The following is a 6,778-nucleotide window of genomic DNA, read 5'->3' on the forward strand; positions in this document are numbered from 1 at the left end:
CGTCGGTACGCTACTGTTAGAACAGAGTAAATAACGTTTTCTAACCCTGCATTCGTCGGTTGCTATAACAAACACGTTTGGACTGATCTACCGACCAATACAGAGTATGCGCACGCGAAAGTACATTATATTTATAAGACTTATCTATCTAACAGCTTCACGTACACACGTATTGAACTATATCTAAATGTAACATCTGACAATGTTATGACGAATGTCTAATCAGGTACACGTTATGAGGAATCTAATTATGACGTCATCAGTACGTGGAGTACGCGCTACTGTTGTAAATTTCATCATATTCCAATACAACAGGAGGTCCCGCCGAGTACTGTGCGCAGTTTTGATAACATCTCTTTTTTTCCTCCAATCCAACTATATACCAAAGGGAACGGCTGGTCCTGCCGAGTATTCTACGTAAATTTGATAACATTTTTCTTTAGCATCTATCTAGTGTACACTAGGGACTGGCAGGTCCCGTGGGGGAATGTATGCACTTTCGATAAGTTTTTCCTTTCATTCATTCCAATACAGTGAACATACATTTACATATCTAAGGTTAACTTTGCCGTTACATTTATTAAAGTACAGAAAATGGTTCATTACATTATGCACTTTCATGTACTATGAAATCTGACTTTACTAACACCCAACATCCTTGTATACCAAATTTGACATTATTTAGGATTCCAAACACGTGGTTTCTCCACTTTTATTTCTAAAGTACACTGTACACTGATGTGAGGTAACAAATGGGACAGCCTGGTCCAAATCTGCTGGGCGTCGGTAAAGCCAGATTAAGGAACTGCTTTTTCAGTTTGCTAGAAACATCTCGCTCAGAAATTATGCTAACCGACTGGACGTTGGTAAATGTAGTTTTCCTGAAATTTTCTCTTTATCCAAGTTATCCGAACCGAAGTGCTAACAGTAAAACACGGTCCTGAATGACTTGTAAAAAAATTCTTTCTAAACAATATTTTTTCTGAACAGTGTTTGTAACATTTCAAGAATCTCGATCAAGAATAAAACTCATCTTTATATACCGTTCCTGACTACAACGATATATTATTTCTATTGCGAAGAATGTATTGCCACAATCGTAGATAAACAGATTTAAAATAAAGACTAATTATCAATATCTGGAAAACGATATTTATAGACTGAGGTGATATTCTTGTGATGTATGTTTTTCAGTTATTTTTTCTCGGTAATGCCCTCTATTCAATAGGACTATTTACATACGATAAATCACGCCGTGTAATGTATATATTTGGTGAAAGGAACCACGCATTTAAACGTGTCGTTGCCGCGATGAAGAAAAACGACTATGAATAATACACATCTGTCCAAACAAGGTTAGGAAATGTCATTTCAGTGTTACATGGTTCCTTACAAAGTGACACACGTGGTGTAGGCGTGAGGGAAGGGAAGGGGGTTAACTGAGACAAAAGAGGTATATTCAGGTGACATAACCCTTGAATAGGAGGGAATAGAGAAAGCTAAGGTTGATGTCCTTAAGTCTTGTATTTGAGAAGTTTTGTTTCTGTAGAGTTGCAAGTTTAATACTATGCTTTTCTGCCCCCCAACCCCTCCACAATTTTTTCTTTCTGTTTTGTTGTTTTGTTTTTGTTTGTTTTTTGTTTTGTTTTTGTTTTATTGTTTTTGTTCTTGTTTGTTTTGCTGGTTTCTTTCTCTTACATTGATATACTTAGTCACTGTTTAGTTACTGAAACGTTCATTACACCCTTTAATAAGGCTTGCTTCCGAATCTCTATCGGGCTTGCTTTTTCATCACACACATATATAGGAGATTATGTGCCATAAATCCTGAGTTCCAGCCCGGGTGGTGTACGAGTTAAAAACTGTATACCTTCGTCATGCACTTCTATTACAACGTCCATATATATATGCAACAGCTGTATTGCAATTTCCGTTTTAGAGTAGGATACCATTGAAAGGCGTGTAGTTCATCAAAGGCCCTGCTGCTCTGTAAAGGTATTTCCACATCACAAGAAGTCAAATATCACAAAGCTGAAGAAACTGATTAAGCGATGTTCCCATCAGATTAGTAGATATGCTGTTTGATGGGATTGACTCTTCCGGTCGCATTCTTGAAATTCGGAACAATGCATATGTAAATTAGCTTATGATTTCACCAACAATTATACCAAGTACATTTGTATGTCATAATTTACTTATCACTCTGAGAGCTTAAACTCACTTTCCGTTTATGAATTCTTAGAGTTGTTAATAAAACGCAAATGCAATTTTGAAAGAGGTGCTGCTTATCAACACTTGTGCATGTAGTTTTTGCTATAAAAATAATACCAATAATAATTTGCAGGCGAACATCAAACGGAGACATGCTGGTGGAGAACTCCGATGTTTGCCTGAGTGATAGCTCAGGATAAACAGTATACATTTTATTTGTACTTAAAATGAAGCATGACTAAAATGTTTGTGCATGTTTGCAATGCATTTGTCTAAATTAGCTGTGGCTGTAAACTAAAGGATAATGGCTTTGAATTGATGGCACTTACAGGCACTGACATGAATACCTTTCTAAACTCGAATATATACAGGTATAAAGCAGGTGCTTTATATTTCCAATTTTTTCAAAATTTTCAACCACGAAGAAATGATGTAACATAAAGACACTTAGAATAATTATCATTATCAACATAATTTGAACTAGTTTGAATAATTAAAAATCGAAATGTAAGTTATAGGATATATTAAAACAAGCAGTCAATATTGATGTGGACATCGACAACGACGGGAAGGTTATTAATTGGTAGTTGTTGGAGTGTTCTATGTATTTTGAGACAGGGGATCTTGTCCGGGGGTCGTGGTCGGGGTCGGGAGTCGGCTGTGTGCTGTAAAGAACAATTGGGATAAAGTGACTTCTCCAAGAAAATTAAATGAAGTGTGACACATATCGGTGACCTGGTACTGTTAGACGTGTGGATGTTTTTTTATTGACGCTGAAAAGAGCATTTAAAGTCGATTAGAAAAAAATGATTAAAAAGATGTTGTCCCGTCAGCAGATGATCGACACTGGATGGAACGAGAGGATGAAACCAAAGAGAAATCTACATAGTTTATATACAAGGCTTCTTCACTTCCCTAATGATCGCCTTGGCACGGAAGATAAACGAGGTTTATTATTTTTTTTAAAAGAGGTGTATTACGATATTGAAACAAACTTTATTTAGAATATAACTAAGAATGTATCTATTTTCTTATGAAATGTTAATTATATACTTATGTAAGGCAAAAAGTGTTAAATATTTATGTTACAAGAAAACGGAAGCTGGTTGCGCGTAATAAAAAATGGCCAGTTATTCGGCATAGGAATTTACAGTCTCATTAGAACTAATGTGTATTTAAGTAGATTTCTTATTTTATAGATGTGCGGGAAATATTCGTTTTATTACCTGCTGATTAAAAAGCAAATAGATACATTTGGTGGCTATATAAACAAGTGGTTTTACAGGCGTATGCTTATGTTCCCGCCGTGTGGGTTAATTTTCTATCACTCGTTGGTAATGATGCCGCCGATAGCAGATCTACATATTTTTATGTTCTTTTATAAAAAAAAATCTTGGCCGGAAATGGCAATAAAAATAAAATATTCATTATCTTTGAATTATGGCGAGTTTTTAAAGTAAGTTTGGCATGCTGTATCGGGGTGAGAGCGACAATCTAGAATTGTTTCTCTCGTTTCCGGAAGAGGTAAGCTCTAGAGTGCTTCCCATTACAAGGCCAATGCTTAATGCGTGTAAATTAAAATGGATACTGACATTATACGGGCTAACACCTTCCATCCGGCTCATGCATACGTGCCTTGTGTCTCTGTGAATCGTCGTACATGGACGATATATTGTGCATTAGTCTAGAATTGTGCATTAGTCTAGAATTGTGCATTAGTCTAGAATTGCTTCCGATATATCCTTGCCCTCCGCAAGGATATATCGGAAGCAATTCTAGACTCTCTTCCTCCTCCTCTTTCTTCTCTCCTCATCTTGCTCCACCTCCTCTTCGACCTTCAAAACCATACAATCCATTCGTCTCAAATGTTATGTCGTTCTAGACTTTCCGTTTCTAAAATCAAGTTCAACTGTATTTTCCTCTTTCTATACTACCACACTTTAATGTTGTTTTATTTATTTTTTTGTTGACACCACAAAACAAACATACCTGTATACATAAACACTCAACAGGTCCAGGCTCCCTGCTAGGTTTTAGACAGAGACAAATATTACATTTAATATATCAAAGTAACAAGTACAGAGCGGTATGCATGGTCTGCAAAAATCTTAAGCTCAATATCAGGTATCAATTCATGTTGAATATTATATTATTATAATTACTGGCAAATTACCTACTGATAGTCATATATAGCTATATATATATATATATACTATATATATATATACTTTATACATACTATGCATATACCACCTAACATACATAGGTCTTCTTTTTCTACACTACATGTTCATGTTTATACATGACACAGATAAATACATGACAAGAATAACAAAGAAAAAAAAACTCAGTGTTATATATGAGGTTTTTTTTTACTAATATTATATGCGTAAAGAGATCTTAGTAAGTTTGAAACAGGGTATACGTATAAGACTCATGAGACTATGAAAAGGTTGTCAGGGGGGATTATTCTGTATGGATATTAAAGCCCCAATATACGTAACATTCACCAAATATTTGGTGTAGAATCACACATAATTATTGAGATATTCTCTAAGATGTAGTTAAAATTAAGTTATTCAAACAATAGTTACCATGACTTTGTGCATAAGGTATTGATATATGAGCAGTTGAAACTCGCTATTTGTAAACACACCTCCATTTTAAACACGCCGCCATCGAAATTACGATTGTTGCCGAACCACGTCGGAAAGTTCATGACCTGATCTCGCGAGAGTTGAGGTTTCTACTTATAGAGGAAGCACATGCAGATATGTTTACGGTAAGTTTTTGTTTACAAACATTGTTTGCGAAGTCTTGTCGTAGACTTGAGGTATTCCTGTGATAAACATTCAGTTTTTGGGAAATTATTAGAAGGAATAATTAGTTTAGAAACGATCCGCCTGATGTATGATTGGAAAAAAAGGAAGCGACTGGTGAACGTCTGTACTGTGTCTGCCATGTTTACACACGCGGAATATGCGCATGCGCAATGTCATCGCTACGAGCGATAATATATGAATTATTGTGGGTCCCACATTGTTTATTTTCCGATTTTTTCCATTTTTATTTACATTGAAAACAGTCAGTTTTATTTTCTTTAATTAAATGAAAGTATTTGTTTTGTTACATATATTACGGGGAAAATAAGATAAAGTTTGTTTTTTATAGTGATTTTTACGTATATTGGGGCTTTAAAAGGAGATGACCCAACTTAAATGTCAAGGGGAGACCACTTAGCCTCAAAATTGATAAAAGGCAATTTCCGTTCAACTTCCTTCTGTACAGAGATTACAGATTTCAGCCCTTGTTGATTTCCTTCAGCTCTGGTATTTACACCACTCCTGTTGTTGTTTTCCTTCAGCTCTGGTATTTACACCACTCCTGTTGTTGTTTTCCTCAAGTTCTGGTATTTACACCACTCCTGTTGTTGTTTTCCTCAAGTTCTGGTATTTACACCACTCCTGTTGTTGTTTTCCTCAAGTTCTGGTATTTACACCACTCCTGTTGTTGTTTTCCTCAAGTTCTGGTATTTACACCACTCCTGTTGTTGATTTCCTCAAGTTCTGGTATTTACACCACTCCTGTTGTTGTTTTCCCTCTCAGTTCTGGTATTTACACCACTCCTGTTGTTGTTTTCATCAAGTTCTGGTATTTACACCACTCCTGTTGTTGTTTCCCTCAGTTCTGGTATTTACACCACTCCTGTTGTTGTTTTCCTCAAGTTCTGGTATTTACACCACTCCTGTTGTTGTTTTCCTCAAGTTCTGGTATTTACACCACTCCTGTTGTTGTTTTCCTCAAGTTCTGGTATTTACACCACTCCTGTTGTTGATTTCCTCAAGTTCTGGTATTTACACCACTCCTGTTGTTGTTTTCCCTCAGTTCTGGTACTTAGACCACTCCTGTTGTTGTTTTCCTCAAGTTCTGGTATTTACACCACTCCTGTTGTTGTTTTCCTTCAGTTCTGATATTTACACCACTCCTGTTGTTGATTTCCTCAAGTTCTGGTATTTATACCATTCCTGTTGTTGTTTTCATTTAGTTCTGGTATTTACACCACTACTGTTGTTGATTTCCTCAAGTTCTGGTATTTACACCACTCCTGTTGTTGTTTTCCCTCAGTTCTGGTTTTTACACCACTCCTGTTGTTGTTTTCCTCAAGTTCTGGTATTTACACCACTCCTGTTGTTGTTTTCCTCAAGTTCTGGTAGTTACACCACTCCTGTTGTTGTTTTCCCTCAGTTCTGGTTTTTACACCACTCCTGTTGTTGTTTTCCTCAAGTTCTGGTATTTACACCACTCCTGTTGTTGTTTTCCTCAAGTTCTGGTATTTACACCACTCCTGTTGTTGTTTTCCTTATGTTCTGGTATTTACACCACTCCTGTTGTTGTTTTCCTCATGTTCTGGTATTTACACCACTCCTGTTGTTGTTTTCCTCAAGTTCTGGTATTTACACCACTCCTGTTGTTGTTTTCCTCATGTTCTGGTATTTACACCACTCCTGTTGTTGTTTTCCTCAAGTTCTGGTATTTACACCACTCCTGTTGTTATTTCCTCAAGTTC

This window comes from Ylistrum balloti, unplaced genomic scaffold (assembly GCF_031769215.1).
Source record: "Ylistrum balloti isolate Yb309-2 unplaced genomic scaffold, AGI_CSIRO_Ybal_v1 Utg369634, whole genome shotgun sequence".
In the NCBI taxonomy this organism is placed as follows: Eukaryota; Metazoa; Mollusca; class Bivalvia; order Pectinida; family Pectinidae; genus Ylistrum; species Ylistrum balloti.